This window comes from Artibeus jamaicensis, unplaced genomic scaffold (genome assembly GCF_021234435.1).
Source record: "Artibeus jamaicensis isolate MK-2021 breed Jamaican fruit bat unplaced genomic scaffold, CSHL_Jam_final contig_519, whole genome shotgun sequence".
NCBI classification, from domain to species: Eukaryota; Metazoa; Chordata; class Mammalia; order Chiroptera; family Phyllostomidae; genus Artibeus; species Artibeus jamaicensis.
In genome coordinates, this window is record NW_026521871.1 from 8,804,229 (window position 1) to 8,822,701 (window position 18,473).

The window sequence follows — 18,473 nt, forward strand, 5'->3', positions numbered from 1 at the left end:
AGTTAGAGAAGGCCAGAAGCTCGGGCGGCGGCCCCGTGGGCGGCCAGGCACTGCCCTCTGCGGCCGCTGATGGAGGGATGCTGCCATCGTCCCGCCTCAGGTGCTCCAGTGCAGTTTGTCAGCAGAGGACAGTTAGCATGGGAGCCAAGAAAAACCAATCACCTTTTCAATTTTTAATAAAACGTCTCTCTCACCCTTTGTTTCTCCCTCCAATCTTTCTCAGAGGAAAGAACACGCTGAGTTTTTAAGCACATCTGGACACTGTTTTTGTAAAGCTCTTACCCCGAATCCCCAGAAGGAATGTATTGGCTCCCATTTTTCCAAGCAAAAACTGAAATGACTCCTTTGTTTATAAGTACTGTGCTTGCATATTTTAATAAAACTGTAAAGAAAGAAATTGCCCTGATTCGAAGGTCCTTGGCTAGGCCTACACATTGTCCTTTATGTCTCTCCTGAAGCCTTGGAGAGGTGCTAAAAGTTTATGGTTGTTTTGGTGGGTGGGGTGGGGAAAGGAGGAGTAAAGGCTTCAAGTGTCCCTTTAGAAATTACCTTCTGCTTTCTTGGCTGTAAGAGTGTTGGAGCAGGGAGCTCACAGCCCTGGTCTTTCTGTTCTGCTCTTGCCCCCATCCACACCCTTTTAGTACATACAGTCAGAATTCAGTATTTCAGATCTGAGAGCCCAAAGGTGTGTAATGGAACCCGTATTTCTCTTATCAGATTAGTGTACTTCTAGAAGCTTATTGTTGTTAAGAAAATGAGATTAATTCATTAATATCAGCCTACTAGGATGTTGGAATGGAGTTCTATTATGCGGAGAATTTAAAAAGAGTGTCAAATTTTGAAAGATGAGATAGAGGCATTTGCTACATTGGGACACTTGTGAGATGACGTGATTCTTTTAAAGTGGTGATTGCCACAGTTCTTTTTTATGCCCTTAGATACTGCGCTCATGAATTGAAGTAGTACCTCCAGGAAGACATGAGCGAAGTGCGGTTAAGTTACGAGGGCCGTAGCTCTGTTACTCCCCAGTAAATGTTCGGTAGCCGTAAGCATTCAACCAGGGTAGTAGTTACTGCTTCCTGGGATACGCCTTCCTCTAGAGCTGGGCTGGGTGTCTGGAAACAAACGAAAGTGGTGTCATGTGCCTGTAGGCCCCTTCTCAGAGATGAATCAAATTTCAGAAATGATCACATTTCAGCTTTATTCATTCCCCTACTTTGGGGGAAGAAGGTTGTTAGCGGCAAAGCCAAGGTTGATCCGCTAGCCTGTCAGTGCCATGGACGTGCAGCTGTCAAATAGCCTGCAAGTGTTGAATAATGTCCAAGACAGGATGGTGTGAAAATTAGTGTTTGTAGTTGTGCCTTGTGCAAAAATTCAGTTTTCATGAGCTTTGGACACAAACAAGATTTGCCTAGGCTGAAATTAAACTGGACAACTTGGAGTCATACCATAATGTTCTAGCTTATCTTTTTTGAACTTTTATTTTTCTTTGGGTTCTAGGAACTTGTTTGTTATTAGACAAATTAGCTAGGAGTATTTGATTAAAAAATGACTTGATTTAGAACTAGTAATTAGTTTATCAGTTCAATGTTGGTTGCCTTTACAATTTTCAGATAGCATTGTTTCAAAAACTGCAAAAAGGTTTTGCTAATTTAACAGTGGCTCTAACTGTAAAGCGCTGAGCCGAATTGGGGAGCATCGTGACCTGAGTCCCCTTGTTCTTCTCCATGATGTGGGAGATTGGAGGGCTGTCTTGGCAGGGTGTTGAGCCCTGATGGTAGCTTTGCCTCCAAATTGCTGAGTGTGGTATGTGCACACTGAGCCCTGACGGTGAACCGAAGTCTTTCGGAGCCTTTTCCAGCGCCAGTGTTGCTTGTTATCTCTCTAACTTTTCAAATAGGTGAAAAGATTTTATTTAGACAGTTCTTATAATATGCTTCCTATGTTTATAGGAAACCAGGAATGAGTCTGAATAGCAGCCAAGGACTTGGGAATTTATATGGAGGTAGGTTTCATGTCAAAAATATCCATCTTGACATTCTTCTACATGTAACCTGTTGATATTCTTTATTTTAATTTTACTTAATTTTTCTTGGTCTAAAGGCCATCTCTGGGTCCTCTTCTGCTTTGCCAGCCTTACTTTTTCTCTTCCCATGCCCTAGCTTTGGTAAGTCTCACAAAAACCAGTTCCTGGTTCTTTGTTCCTTTTTATTCCTCCTATTAAGGAGCACATCTGTCCTTAAGGTTCCGTAGTGTGACTTCATGCACAACTTCCTACCTTCTAATCTATGTCCCCCCCAAAAAAATGGTATTAGAAGAGAGCCTGTAATCACTTCACGTTCACTGTTTTTCCCCCTTAAAAAAGAAAAGATTCTTTTCCAGTGTTTATTGCTGTAAAATCACGAATCTTCCAGGTTCCCAAAATAGGAGCCCTCAAGTCACCTTTGAACATTCCATCATCCCTTCTGTATCACATTTGTCACAGAGTCCCACAATTTTTTCTTAAAAATGCCTTTCAAAGAAGTCCTTTCATCACCTTCCCACCACCGCCACCCTTATCACCTCACATCTGGACACCTGTAGTTGTGCCTCCCTGGCCTGAACGCCAGTTGTCCACCTTCCTAATTCTTCCTGCAGACGTGGCCTCAACACTGTTTTATTGCTGTTACTTTTGTGCTCAAAATCTGTGGGGGGGGGTTTATTGTGGTAAAATGTACGTAAAATTTACGTACCACATTTTGACTCTTTGTAAGTGTTCTCTTCGGTGGCAATAAGGACATTCCCATTGTTGTGCAACTAAGGCCATCATCCATCTGTGGAACTTTGTCTTGCTAAACTGAGTCTCTGTACTCATTGAACACGACTCCTCATTCTTCCCTGCCCGCTCCCAACCCCTTTATCCTATTGTCTGTCTCTATGAATTTGATGATACCACATGCCTCGTATAAGAGGAATCCTACAGTATCTGTCCTTTTGTGCCAGTCTCAGATTTTAAAGATTGTATTTAGCGATTCCGATCTTTAGGAATTTTGATGAAGAGTTGGTAAAAGCTAACAAAGGACCTTTGTTTCTGGGTGTTCTTTCTCTCTTTAGTATTTTGGAGCTCTACCCGAGAGCGTGGTGCTGGTTTACTCTAAGTGTAGACAGGAGAGTCAAGGTGACTTTCAGGAGTGACTGGGGAAGATTAGAGAGATGCATATGGAGATGTCCCCTTTGGGCCTCTGTGGTACTAATACCAAAAGTTGGTGACATTTTTTTTTGTCATGAAGGGAAGACAAGAAAAAAATTGGAGGAGAATGGTGATCAGGTCACCCCTTTCTCTTTTGTAAATGCCTCCCATCTGTGTTTGGGGGCAGGAAATCAGGCCCATCTTAAAAATAAGGGGGTGGTGAGCAATGAGAGCCCAGTGCCCATCTTTTGTTTTATTCTTGGCACCTCCAGTGTGCAGGCCCTGGACACTGACTCATCCCTTTGATTCAACTCTCTGGGCCTTTTGGTTCATCCTTTGAAGCTGCTGTTTTATTGCCTCTTTCTTTTCTTCTCACCCTCAGCCTGACCCATTGCCCCCTTGGCCTGGTTCAGAGATGCTTCCCTAAACTCCTGCCTGCCAGATCAAGCTTGTACCCACGTCTGTAAGGACCACTTTGTTTAGGTCTTGCCTGACTCCAAGATGCACCATATGCAAAACTGAGCCCACTTTCCATCCCATCCCTGTGATGCCCGTGCTTTCAGGCCAGGCGGGGCTGTTTAACATGGAAGGGATGAGGGTGTTGGGTCAGTTACTTCAGGATTGCCAGAAGTGTCTGTTCTGGCTGATGAGGAAGGCTCTGAATCATCACGAGGAGTAGCAGCCATTTACTGAATGCTTACCATGTGGGTGGTGTAGTTGTTACAGGTGTTCTCTGAGTTTGTATCTGCTTAAAATGGTCTGCCCCTCCCTGCCTCCCCACTGAACTTGCTCTGGGGTCCATCTAGTGACCTGCCTCTAATGTGAAGACACTTCTCATTCGATGAGCCTTCCTCTGTTTACAGCTCCTTCTCTGAAATCCTATTTCACTTGGAGCTCAATTGCATAATTTAGCACATTCATTCTTCAAAATATAATGTTATGAACTCTAATTTTATGTCTTTTAGCTTTGTTTTCCACACCAAATTGTAAACTGCTGGAGCGGCCTTACTCTCAGTCACTCAAATGGCCATCCCATTATAAAGCATATTTCTAGCCCTTGAGACATCTGTTGATAAATTCTGGGGCATAAGCTGAGGTTTTCCATAAATAAACGAGGAGAGAACTTCAGGGTACAGTTAAATACTGCTTTTAGATCAAGCTAAGGTTTTGAAGTGACATCATTCCTTCTCCTTCAATACCCAGGCTGCACGTGTATTGTAGTTCTAATCACAAAGTGGAATTTACAGTTTTTAGCAAATTGTTTTATCTCCCCAGCTTGTCCTCTCAGCCGCCCCGATTCTGAAGAAGTGGAGCTCTGGGGTCCCCATGAGGCTGCACGTGATTGCCACGTAGGACGAAGATGTGGGCAGCTCAGATTTGCCAGTTTTCCCTTTTAATTTCACGCAGCTCTGTTTTTTCCACATGACACCGACCAATTAATCATAAAGTACCCTAAATTTGTATAATTTAAAAGACATGTAGGATAAATTATAGTAACATTGTTGTCCTACAGAATAGCCTTTAGGACACTCCGGTCAGCCAGCAACCTCCCAAAATATCCACATGTGTGCACTGTGCGCGGAGAAACCTTCTGGCACCTCTGCCCTGTTGCGTTCTCCACGCACACAGCCTGCTTTAGAGCAGGTAGCAGGGCTTTTTACTACTTTTTAATAATAGAAATGGCTAATTAGAGCTTGATGAGCCCTTAGAATCTAGCCCAATGGTCCTAATTCTTACCTCATTAGGATCTTTGGCTCTTTACTTATTGGTCCCATAAAGGAACTGCATTTAACTGGAAGAGATTTATCAGAACAAATGTTTGGTATATTAGGACCTAAGTTAGGTCAACTCATAGTCCATGTGGTGAATGCTGTAGGGATGGTCTGGAAGAACTTTCAAGTGATGGGAAGGGAAGAAGGCTTAGGGAGATTTTCTCTTTTTTAAATTGAGATATAATTGACATATAACATTGTATATGTTGGTTTGAGGTATACAGCATGCTGATTTGATACATTTATATACTGCAGTGTGATGACCACCATAGCTTTAGCCAGTGCCCCAGTAATGTCCATAATTATCATTTCTTTTCTGTGATGAGCGCACTTAAGAACTATTCTTTTAGCAATTTTGAAGGATATAATATAGTATTATTGATGAGGGAACACTTTGATATTTTTGTACTGAAATTTCTTTTGCTTTCAGGTTGTTTTCAGAATATAAGGTTTGTTTTTAATAATTATATTGAAGAGACATTATTTCAACTTGAATGCTTCCTCTCACTCTTTGTTTGTATCTCACTGGTAGCAAATGCCCAGCACGCTTTGGGTGGCACTGCCCCAGTCCTTGTTAGCACTCATGACCGACCCCCGCAACAGTACAGGGCAGGGCAAAAGCAGCCTTACAGTTGGGAGTATGTGAAACTTGGAGTTTATTCTTGTGTTATTGTTCACCTATTAATTATTGTATTTTCCGTATGAACAACTGTAAACCTTCGTTTTCTGCACTGTGTGTTGGTTTCAGTCATCCTGGTCTCTGACTTTTGTCTTCTTATCGTTGAAGGCAGAGCTCAGAAAACTATGATCCACAGTAGAGGAGTGGTCACAGAGACTGAGTGAACATTAAGCTAAGACACCATCTGGTCGTTCACAAAAAATATTGTCAACCTATGTGTTAGAGCCACTGATTCTTATGCATCCATTCAACTGTTTCTCTAGTCCTCATTAATACTCCCCAGAAATTGACCTCAGCAGTGTCCGCTGCTCACCATGCCGACTGTCCTCGTGCCTTGTCCCCAGCTTGGATTCTACTGTCTGCTGAGCATTCTCTTACAAGTTTACCACCATTGACCTTCTCTCCACCTTTGACTGAACCCCCTTCGCCTACTTGGTCAACACCAGAAGAGCTGAACTTCCCTGAAGAAAAACTAGTGACCAGATCACATGGTTTCAGTTTATATTCAGGACCACAGATGGACAAACTTCCGAAGACACTTCTCTATAAGTGAAGTGAAGTCTTTTTGACTTGAAGATTTCACATTTGTTCCTCTCTCTGCAGATGGGTGATTCTCCCTTTTTCCCTCTTGACCTTAGTTGATGTCACCACACACTTCACCAGGGAAGTGACAGCAGACTGGACCCCCATCTTCCCACCGTCTCATCCCCCATCTCAGCCTCATTTACAGCACATGTGCTATCTTCCTTGAATGGAAGAGAATTGTTTTGTCCCACCCAAGCTGCCTCCTGTACTTGGCTCTTCATGTGTTCTTTTTCTTTTGCCCACTATCACCTGTTGGCTTTCCTTTGCCTTAAGTTTGTTATATTTATAAAAATAAAAAAGCCCACCCTGACTGGTGTGGCTCAGTGGGTTGGGTGTTTTCCTGCAAACCAAAAGGTTGCCAGTTCGATTCCCAGTCAGGGCACATGCTTGGTTTGTGGGCCAGGTCCCCGATTGGGGATTGGCCTTCCCTGTCTGAGGCTTTTCCTCGTCAGTGACCTGTGAATGCAGTGGCTCTGTGTCCCACAAAACCGTGCTGCTGCCCTGACCACCTGGCCTCATGTCAACCCAGCTGCTCAGTCTTGGTTTGAAATTTTTTTAAAGTATTTTTTAAAAGATTTTATTTACTTAGTTTTAGACAGAGGAGAAAGGAGGGAGAAATAGAGGAAGAGAAACATCAATGTGTGGTTACCTTTCATGTGCTCCACATGGGGGACCCGGCCCACAACCTAGGCATGTGCCCTGACTGGGAATCGAACAAACGACCCTTTGCTTTGCAGTCCAGTACTCAATCCACTGAGGCACACCTGGCAGGGCTTGGTTTGAAATCTTTTTAACCAGAACCCTTTGGATCTCTCATTTTATTTTTTTAAAGTACTTAGTCACTGCTTTTAATCTTTTCTGGTAAGTCTCTGTTTCAACCTTACTTCATGAGAAAACATTATAGGCTTCAGATTTATTTCTTATTGCTTTGACCACTTTGTAAACATTTCTCCATGAGAATCCTCATGAGAAGGACAGTTACATTGATTTCTCCTGTTGCCTGGCCTAGAAGGGTATGGGTGCCATTAGCTTGCCTCAGCCCCATTGGAAAGGAGCAGGAACCCATTGAAGACAATTTGTCAGGGAGGAAGTACGCTCCTGCCCGCTGTTCAGTTTGCCTTGTTGCCTCATGCAAATTTGCTTTCTAATTTACCCCTCTATTCCAGTCATGTCAGGAGACGTTCGTTCCCCAGAACTCCTCATTGCCTCCTTCACCCACAGGGAACATTTACCTCAATCTGAAATTGACCAAAGCAGCGATACTTCATTTTTACATCATTCTCTGCCCTCCTTCACAGAGTAAATGGCGTTTTAGCTGTTCAAGGAAATTAAAACAAAGCTGAATACTTTCTGGTAAACACAATTACTTCCTGGCCTGAAACACACAATGATTTAATTGGTATGTTATTGCGTGTGTGTTTGCGTGTGTGTGCGCTTTAATGCGAATTCCATGTGGTATCATCGGGAAATTAGGAAAAAGGAGTCTTCTAGATTTATTACTTATGGTTTAAGGGCAGACTGCTGGCTTCCATCCAAGAAGTGAGGAGGCCTAAAGTTGCAGGGATCATTAGCGCTTGAATATATCCTTCTGATTGCCTACGATTTTAACACTAGTTTGGCAAATGGTAAAAAATCAGAACCATTAGTGAAATTGAAATGATTTACTCTTTGAAAGTTGTGAGGTTCATAAAAATAAACTTGTGAGGGACTTGGCATCCTGGAAGCAATGGTGTCCTTTCTCCGTGTACCAACATTTTATTTTTGAAGCTTGAAGTGAGTTTGGATATGTCTGGAGAAATCAAAGCCGTAGCTTACTCTTCCTTTTGGAAGATTGGAGTTAGACTGTCCTCCATAGTGGCTCTTGGGCAGGTATTTTTACATCGCATCCAAAACCGAACCTCATTTTGTGTGTTGACCACAAACACCGCAGACCGCAGGGGCAGTTGTAGAGCAGCAGGGGGAAAATCAGCTGTTCTCTGTCTCCTGTACGCTCTTTGTCTCTTCCCATTTAAGGATGGGAGAAAAGGAGTAAGAATTTTCCAAATTGTAGTTTATTTTCTGAACTTAGTTCAGTGATCCTGCAGATGTGACATTTGTCACCTGGTATCTAAAAAGTGATAGCCTAGTCGCTCTTAATGAACTCATATGCCCAACAGCAGAGGTAGTTGCCTTTTATGTCGCTACTTTGTAAAGTTCATGAGTCCCAACATCTTGGACAAAATGTTCATTACTGAGTTGTAACAAACACAACCTATAAATTGAGGCATTTATGTAGGGTTCTGTTTAAAACAGATTTTGCTTCTAACTACCTCACTCCACCATTTAAATTTTGTTTTGTCAAAGTTTCTCTCAGATCACTAAACCATTCGTGTCTTTCTCCAGATGTGCTGTTAAGCCATCCAGCCATCGATAAGACAGGCGGGTCAGGGGCCTGGATGGATTTCAGGGGTCCTGAAGTAGCTGTGTGCAAACTTGAGTGTGTGCTCTAGCTCTCACCAAATTCTCAAGAGACATTTGTTCCCCCCCCCACACTCCCCCAAAGCTGAGACCCTCTCTTGGGAGGGATGCTGAGTAAATGAGAGGGTTTCAGCGATTGTGACCCTGGTGGTGACAGTTCTGCTGACGGAGGATTGGTGACAGGATTGCGGCTATGTTGCAATTCACACCCTCCCCACTTGCAGAGCCGATCAGTGTTTGAAAGACTTGTGTTCTTCAGACCTTCAGCGCGTCCTTATATCTGGCACTTCAGCCCGTGAGCACACGGGAATGGGATGCCTGTGCTCACTCGGGGCACGGGGCTGGGTGTGGCACAGCCTGAGACTCCCGTTGTCTGAGCACCTTCACCTTTGTTCATTTTTGCCCTCATTAATGCCAGACAAATGACACAGGCGGTGACCAGCAGGCGCTCAGTAAGTGGGCGTGGCTCATGCTCGCAGGGGAATGACTCTAGGAAGTTGACTTGGAGACTCGGTATTTCTCTCAAGTAACTCAGATTCCCAGAAGTCTGGGAGAACCAAGACTGTTGAGGATCGTCCCTTGAGTGTTTGGTGGGCCGGAGGAGTGGCTGAGGAGGGGAGCAGGGGAGGAGAAGCTTGTTCACATGCTTGTTAACATTTGAGGGTCTTTGACAAAGGAAGTCTAATGCCTTGCCCCGGTCAGCCGGCGATTGCCCCCCAGGAGGCCTCGTTGTGCGCAGGAAGTCAGACACTAATGATGTTAGTGAGGGGACAAAGGCTCCTGGCCTGGGAAGGGCCTAATTGCTGTGTCCGGCTCCCAGGCGGCCGGCCTCAATCTGGCGGGGGCTGGGCAGGATGCGCTAAGTGTTAACACCTGGAGCTGGAGCTGCTGACTTCCTGGCGCACGCGTGTGTGTTTGTGTGTGTGTGTGTGTGTGTGCGCACACACATACGTAGATACTCGTTCACAAACATGGCCACATTTGGAGATGTGGTATCTACGAGTACACATAGAAATGGTTCAATCAGGAGGCCACACTGAGCCAGGGCTGGGCTGAAAACCTGGAGGCCTGAGCCCTCTCCATTTGCCTATGGGGCTTGGTGACTGTCACTCACCTCTGGTTGGGCTGATTCCTTCCTCCCCCAGGAAGTTTTCTGGGAACAGCCAGGCCGTGCAGAGAGGCAGATAACATATGAGAAGGGCCACTGTTCCTTGAGCTTGGAACATTCCAGTCAGAACTGATGGGAGAGTGTGCCTGGGGGAAAGAGCGGTGAGGGTCTTGATCACTATTTTGAGCCAGCTGGGGCCTTAGGGGGAGTTAGGACTCTGGCAGGATGAGGAGTGATGGGGGACACCTGCTGGCACTAAAGGGGAGTTACATTCAGCTGTGTGTATCTGCATTCCCACCTGGGAGGGGTCTGTTGGAAGGGTTGTGTCCTAGGGAAGTCCAGATGCACCCTGTCATTACAAAGTGGGGGTCTCTGAATTCTTCATGTCTAAATGTGGCTTGGGACCTGGGAACTGTGAAGCCCTCAGTGGCCTTGGGGAGCCCTGAGAATGCCCCCAAATTGTCTAAGAGATGTTTCTGGGGGGAAATTGGATAAGGAATGTTTCTCACAGGAGTACCTGTAGGATTTAGGAACCCTTTATCCCTCACAACAACAGGGCCATTAACAGCTACAAGTGAAGACCCCCTGCCTTGGCTGCTGCCCCTGTCAGGATGACAGCAGTGGCTCATTTCTGGCAACTGTGGAGCCCGGAGCCCCCCGTAGATGGGCAGGCGGAGGCAGCTTTGTGCACAGGTGGATTCACTTGGATTTTTGCAGCCAGAGAACGAGAGAGTTTAAAAAGGACGTCTGAAGCCTGTTTCCCTCCTAGAGGAAGGGGGGGGACGGACCACAAATAACTTTTGAAAAGGGGTCTAATGTTGACTTGCTGCTTCCCACTGTTATTTTAAGGAGACTTTTCTGTACAGGACCACCATGTGGACAGCAATAACAGGCTGACAGGAGTCGCCTTGCTTTCTAGCATAGCCTGTGATGTTTCGATTAGCATTAAAACCTAAAAGGGCGGACTTCCATAATTTCAAAATATGTGAAATCCACCTTGAAGGAAGCACATGTGTGGGGCACACTGGAGACCTGCCTGGCTGGAGGCGGCTGGGTCCCCATGGCAACGTCACAATCCCCCATTTCTGCAGGCATTTGTGCTGTAAAAGCAGAATTCCAGATGTGATACAGTATTTGGAGACTCCATCCCCGGGCCTCGGAAACGGTATTTGAAGTCAGCACAATTCAGTGCACACTCTCTGTGTGGTCCTAAGGCTCTTCATTAGTAATTTTGTTTTGATCTGAACATTTCCTCTGAGCTTAGGCGTAACAATCATGTTTATAGCTTTCAGTTTTCCTCTGTCGTCTAATCACTATTTTGCCCTTGCAGGGAGATACTTTCTCGGGCTTCTGGAGTGAAGTCTTTGTAACTACCTTTACCAGCAAAGCGGGAGGAGCAGAGAGCTATTTTTCTGGGAGAGTGAGTGTTTCGGTGGTTGGTTGTTCTCTTCCCACCCAGTATTTACAGAAAGCCAGTTAATCTGTCTGTGAGTTGTCTGTGTGTGCTTTTGAAACTCCAGATGGGTTGACTGTTACCTTTAAGATGCCAGTTCTCTAACATGCGGTTCTCATTTGAGTGGATGGGAGTGGTGTGTGCGGCGGAGGGGAAGGGGCTGGCTCTCCATCCAGAGGCATGTTTTATAGCTTTGCTTTTAACGTTTTGAGGATTGGAAAAGTGGAACAATCCTGTCTGTTTGTGAGTATCAGCCACGGGAGAGAGCACACAGCCCAGATCCTTAACAGACTATTGGACAAAGTACTAGGGCTTTTGCTCTGTGAAAACGGAGGAGGCTGCAGAGCTGTATTTTGTTTTTAAACACAGGGGAAAAGTCCATGTGTGTATCCCTGGACTTTAACTCCATGTGCGTGTTCCTGTGGCAAAGCAAATAAAAATCATAAAGTTGAGCAGGGAAGGGCATTTTAAAATATATTGAATTCCATTTAGGCCACCATTGAGAAAAGTTGCTATCATTTTGTAATATATAAATGTATCAAACATTGTATGCCTTAAACTTCTATAATGTTATATGTCAATTAGATATCAACCAAAAAAAAATAAAGGAAAAAAGTTGCTATGTGAGAAACAAGTCATAAATGCCTTTACCCCATCTTTATTGTTGTGAGTGGGTTTCCTTGGTGGGGTGGGCTAGTGAAGAGAAGCTTAGATGAAAACTCAAGCTCTCGGTTCGATAAGGAGGACACATGGTAACTTGGCGCAGGCTGGCTCCATGCTAGAGCTCAGGAACAATTGTCCCTTCAGCTCTCCTTTGGGGAGCATGAAATTAGGAACATGTGTGTGCTGATTAGCAACATGTCAGAGATGAATCATGATTACGGCTTTGGTCTGGTGCACAGGCAATGCTTTGGAGCAGTGATTTCCTACCTCCTTGAGCAAATCTCTCTAATTAGCTTAAGATCTCCGGGTCTTTTTGGGCTGACGTGGTAATTGCTGGTGGGAACACACCGGCACTCCCCCGGAGGTTGTGTGTCCCCACCAGCCGTCCAAGACCTCGCCTCCCCACATCAGACAGCTGGCTGGCATCCTCATTTCTGACGCTGGTTGCATGTCCATGGGGAGTGAGAAGAGCAGCTCCCCGGAATGTGGAGCAAGTTTCTTGAATAGATCCAGGCGCAGGCTGGCTTTGTGATTTATTTTCCTTGTGTTTTGGGTTTGCCAGCATTCTCCTTGGCTTACATCATCACCTGGGGCTTCTCTGCCTTTGCTGACTTTTTTTTTTAAGTTAAAGGTTTGAAGTGAAGTAAGTGGGATCTGTCTTCGTTTATGAAACCGTCTGAACCTGCATGGAATAAATTGACCCCGTGGTCTGCTGCTTGCCCTCATCATGTCCAGTGGTCATAGGCAAGGAGCGCCTGTCCCATTTCTCATTTTAAGCCTCACAAAGCTGTCTGTCTTTTTAATCCCATAGACACAGTGGAAACTCATGATGGAGGAAATGTGATGGAAAATAGAGAATTGGTCTTAGTTTTAATTAGTTACTCAGTGTACCTGAAAAAAAAATCCTCTTCAGTTCTTTCTGACAAATGCCTTTCTATAAATTTCACCCAGTCAGTTCGCTAAAATATTACCAGCTTTCCAAAAGTTCCTTAACTGATTTGAAAGCAGTCTTATTTAAACCTCACTGTTTGGCCTGCCTTCCGTTGGTAAAGGGGGGCACTATAAATAAACTAGCACAGTCCTTTTCAAAATGCATTTTTCCAAAATGGCAGTTAAACTGTCTTGGGGCTGGATCGGTAATGTTGTTCTGGGAAGTTGGTATCTTCCGATGGCCCAGAATCCCTGAGGACCCTCAGGAACTGGCCGTCGATGGCCCCTGGTGGTGCTGCTGGCTGCTCTGTGGCATCCCGCCCAGGGCTGTCTTTGTGTCCAGGCCTTTGCTTCTTTGCCATACGGATGGAGCATGGTGTGGATTTTCGCCTTTTGAATTCTATTGCTGTAGAGCACTTAAAGGTTATCCTCCCCCCTTCCTGAGTAGGACATGTTTTCTCCATTATGTTCCCATTTGGTGCCTTTGCGGTCCGTGCTTACTACCCCAGTGTTCACAGCAGAGCTCCAGGCACCTGGGGCTTGCTTCTAAGCTCGCATTGGAGCAAATTAAAAGCTGACATTAGTGTAGCACATGGGGGTGGTTAATGAACAAAGGATATGACACCCTACGGCCACAGCATTGACATTTATAGTTTTAAAATAATAGGCAACAAACAAATATTCTTAGTCATCAGCTTATTAAATATCAAAACAGGTGTTGTAAGTAAAAGCTTGGAGTTATTTCCTGACAGCTTCCAAAGCTGTCGACCTGATTATAAGTTGCGTTATCTCTGTTTTTAGTGTGGGCCTTGATTCTAAGCCTGTATATAAATAACCCTGTCATACCAAGCTAGGTCCTCCTGGGTTCTCTGTATGTATTACCTGGCTGGATCATGCCTTCGTTAATTCAGACAGACAACTAATAATTTATCAAGGGCTGACTATGTGCCAGGCCCAGGACTGTGGGGCAAGCACTGGTGGGGGTGTAGGGAGCTGCCATGGTCACTTTGCCTTTCGCCTTCGGTCTCTTTCTATCTTGTCCAACTAGAGCACTTATGAGCGATGTAGTTACTGGGTCACCTCGTTCCCACCAAGACCATTAGCAGAACACATGCCTTAGTTTGGTGGTCAGTGCCTTCTGCCACTAGTCCGTCTGCCTCTTCTCCCACAAGGTCTGGGTGCTGGAGACAGATCATGCCTGAAGATGCCACTTCCTGTGAGTGTCCCACAGTCCGCCTCATGAGTCTTCTCCCGGGGGATACTTTCATGTTATGTTTTAGGGCAGGAATCTTCTGAGACAGGAATGGTGAAATAGCCATTTTGGTGTCGTGTCAGATGCTGTGCTGAACACCGTGTGTGTGTCATCTCAGATAGCCCCTGCACCAGCCTGGTCCAGGAAGTTTTATTCACACTTTATATGTAGCCCAGGAACATGAGGCTCAGGAAGGTTTAGAAGCTTGCCCAAGGTCACACAGCTGCAAAGTTGCACAGATTTGAACACACATCTGTGCAACTTCCAAAGCCCATTCCATTAATCACCTATATCCCAGACAAGCCCCAGGCTGGCCCACAGAAGCCTATATCTGGGATGGCAGAATCTCAAGGAGCAGGTCAGAGAGATGAGTGTCCCACGTCTGTGTGCAGCCAGGGTGGCAGGGAGTGCAGTGACAAGTGATCAGTTGGCTGTGGCTGTGTGTAGGAGAGGAACAATGACAGCCCATGGTGTGTGGGACATCAGTTTCCATTTCATCAAACTATACTTTCGGGGATCATTTCTGTAGTTTGTTACTAGAGAAGCTTCTCTGAATGCGTAGTGCACCCGGAACCACGAGGAGGAGATGGAGTGTTCTCTCCTGAGCCTGAAGTCGGCTATTGGTGTTACTTTGGTGACTTCCATTGGCCATTGATGATCATTCTTCTCTCTCCTTGGAGGGAGTAAGAGGGAGAAAACACCGTCTGAGTGGGGAAAAAAACCATTTCATCCACATTGCAGCTGGTTATAGGTGTGTATTAGCTTTCAATTGTTGCCGTAATAACTTACCACAAATTTAGTGACTTAAACAGCACAGCTTTATTATCTTAAAGATTTAAAAAGACTTTATTTATTTTTAGAGAGGGGAAGGGAGGGGAAAAAGAGATGGAGAGAAACATCAATCTGTTGCCTCTTGAATGCACCCTAACTGGGACCGAACCCACAACGCAGGCATACTTCCCAACCAAGAATCAAAATGGCAGCCTTTGATTTTGTGGAACGATGTCCGACCAACTGATCCACACTGGTCGGGGCTGTTATCTTAAAAGTTTTTGAAGTCGGAATTCCAAAATGAGTGTTATGGGGCTGAAATCAAGGTGTTGGCAGGGCTGGCTCCTTCTGGGAGACTGGAGGGGAGAATCCCTTATTTTCCCCCCTTTTCCAGCCTCTAGAGGGTTCCTGAATTTGTAGGCTAATTAGCCTCTTCTTTCTCCACCTTCAAAGCCAGTAGCACAGCATCTTTAAATCAGTGTTTCTCTGTTTCTCCTTTTCTCTGCTTTCTGCTTCTGTTATCATACCTGCTTCCATGATCATATCTCCTTCAGACTCTGCTTTTCCTGTCTCCCTTTCGTAAGGACCTTTGTGATTGCCTTGAGCTGACCTGTATAATCCAGAAGAATATCATCTCAGGATGCTTAAAATGAATAACATCTGCATTTTTTTGCTTCATAAACAAAACATTTATAGGTTCTTAGGATTATGATGTGGGCATGTATGGGGGTTCTGTGATTCTGTCTGGCACACAGTGTAGAGAAAAGAGTAGTGCTCTGTGGGCTAGCCCGGGCACCATAGCTCAGCCTACTGGGGGCCCTGGAGCAGTGAAAGCATTACTCAGGGGTGAGCTGAGGACTGCCTGATGGACCACCTGGCTGATGCATGTACTGAGAAGCCATGCCTTCTGTGACTTCCAAGAGTGAAAGGTCTTCAGAGTGCATGCAAGAGCTGGTACCTGTGATGGTGTCTTTTGCTTCCAAGCTCCATGCAGGTTTGGATGGTCACAGGGTCTTTTGGTATCTGATTTTCTGTGGAATCAGAACTACCATTTTATATCTACATTGGCAGGCATGCCATGCCAGTGAAATTACCATGCTCACATCAAATGAGTATATGGGCAGACTGATGTATCAGCAACGCAGTGTCATAGGGGCTGGAGTAGGGTGGGAAGCCCATGGCGGAGCAGGATGAGGGTGATAGGAAGGGCTTCCCAGGAATATTGAAATGCTCAAGAGCATGCTGCACTGAAGTGCAGTACCCAGAAGGGTTTGGAAGAGGGTAGAAAGGAGTGCCACATCAGGAATAGTTTAGGAAGGTCAGGAAGCCTGCGGTGGGCTTGTAGCAAAGGAACAAGGGCAGATTTGCACATTAGTAGCCACAGTCTCTTGAGGTCAGGATGGTCAGGATCCAGGTCTAGTTCAGGGCTAAGTGCCCAGCCCATCAGGGTCCAGGTGGAACGCTCAGTGAGTAGTGAAGGACACTGCATGCAAAGCATCACCATCCTTCGAGGCCAGTTCATTTGGAACAGCTCCACACTCATCACAGAGACCTTATTTGGAGGGATTTACGTTCTTGTATATACAAGTGATATAGAACATCTCACTGTCTTGGGCTCCTTTCCACACTGCATTGCTCATTGCAAGTGCCTAATAATTTTGTGTTAAAAACATGTTGCAATAGAAATACAGGGAGGACAGGAAAAAAGGAGGAAGAGCTGACAAAGTCCTACAAGTAAGGTGATTGATTAGTCATCAGAATCTATGTACCAAGGAACATGCTGTTAAACAGAATGCATTTCCCTTTTGAAAAGTGCTACTTCTTCATGGCTTCACAAGGTACTCCTTATATCATTCCCAGGGGAGAGTCATGCAAACTGTCTTTTAAAAAACTCAGGGGAGGAGACCTGGACCTACTGGAGTGAAGTAGTTTGCCACTGGTATCCAGCTGGAGGATGAAAAAGGTTGAGATACTTACCTTGGCCTCTAGATTGCATGTTTGTTTCCCTCTCATGATGTTCCCTTTTCCTGTTCATTCTAAGTCAGTTATCCTTCCCTCTTTGAAGCGTCTGATATGGGTCATTCTTACTCTTCCTGAGGTGCTGCCCCTGGCATTTCATATGCTGTATGCTTACTTATGGCTGGCTTCCCCCTCCTTACATATATCTTATATGACATCTACATTGAGACTTCTTGGAGGGCTGGATATGATTTGAAATTTGTCTGTGTGCCCTTTGTGTGATCCACATATCTAGTTACTTTGCTTCTGAGGGCAGGGACAGTGACTGCTTTGCTCACCACTGTACCTGGCATGTTGTCTGGCTCCTAATGGATGGTGAGTGAATTTATGGCCTGGGGATTTGTAAGGGCGGGAGAGGGTGTGGTTTGGGTGTTGGGCAGTGTGAAAGGGTTGTGGGGATTGCGTTGTCTTCTGGCCTCCTGCTGGGTCGCCTTGCTCTGGTCTTGGCCATCTGGAAGTTGAGTGTCTTGTAGTTGCACAGACTAGCCTTGTCTGTAAGTGTTTATGGCAGAGTTTAGGCTTTTAATAAGGTAACAACACTTTCCAAAGTGTTTCAGTTCAGGTGAGAAATTCTGGAATCTTGTATATGTGGGGGAAGGGAGGATGGAGGAGGAAAGCTGGAGAAGGAGGGTGACCAGCCCAGGGGTTCTTGGGCTGGTATGCCATGTTGACTTAGATTTTGTTACTGCTCGCTCCTCACTTTAATTAGAATGGGGTGTGTGTGTGTGTGTGTGTGTGTGTCCCTGCCTGTCCCTTTCTGCACAGCTGTGCTTTCCCAAGGTCCACGTTTATCTGAGCTCAGGGATACAGTTTCAGCGGGCGTGCCTGGCTTCAGGGGAAGCAGTGTGAGCATGCCTGCAGCATGTGGATGTGCTGGGGCTGTGGTCTGAGACCCGGGCTCCATCAGAAGCGCTCTGCACTTTTTGTCTCAGTGTAACAATTGCCCGTTACATACCAGGCTGTCAGCATATGGTTTCCCCAGCGTCCCCCTTGTTGAGTAGAAACTTCAGCTGTGTGGCTAGAATATTTTCCCATCATTTAGCACTTCAGAATTAACATATTTCGGAGAATTCTGCAATTAATGCTGAATAGCGCATTTTCAGATAACTACAGAAACAGTTAAGTCAGAGGCGGTAGATCTGTAGCTACTCTTTCCCATGATGGATAAGTGGTGGGTTAGGAGAAGGCGGGGCCAGCAAGAGGACTCCGGGGCTCCCTCTGCGGATGCTGTAATTAAAGTGGGAAGTCTGGTGGAGTTGTTATCCCTGCTGTTAAGAGTGCAGATGGCTAACAGCCACATCACCAAGAGTTAGAGTTAGACCTTTTAAAGTCTTTTTTTTCTTTTTCTTTTATGACCCACCCCATATATTCCAAGCAAAGGTATGGATGCAGTGAGGAATTTTCTCATTAAAAGTAACAGTTTGTTCCCACACTCATTCCTGGTCTTGGAATGAGAAACCTGTTTCCTTAGACTTGAGGAATTGCCTATCTGTCGTGACTTAATAGAGCTTTTGGACGAGAGTGCCTGGGTAACAAATTTTATAACCAATCAGTGCTCAAAGTGGATCCAACTGGTAGGGCTCCAGCTGGCAATGCATCCTCTTCCAATTTTACT

General features: G+C 45.4%; 1 protein-coding gene and 1 non-coding gene across 2 annotated transcripts in view; both read left to right on the forward strand.

Annotated features, from left to right (window-relative positions):
• Nucleotides 1-18,473, forward strand: part of IL17RD (interleukin 17 receptor D) — a 66,392-nt gene that overhangs the window by 20,878 nt on the left and 27,041 nt on the right. The gene's annotated exons all lie outside the window — the stretch shown is intronic.
• On the forward strand, nucleotides 14,567-14,781 carry LOC119039380 (small nucleolar RNA U3). Its single transcript, XR_005080599.2, has one exon. It is a non-coding gene; the product is annotated as a small nucleolar RNA U3 (small nucleolar RNA).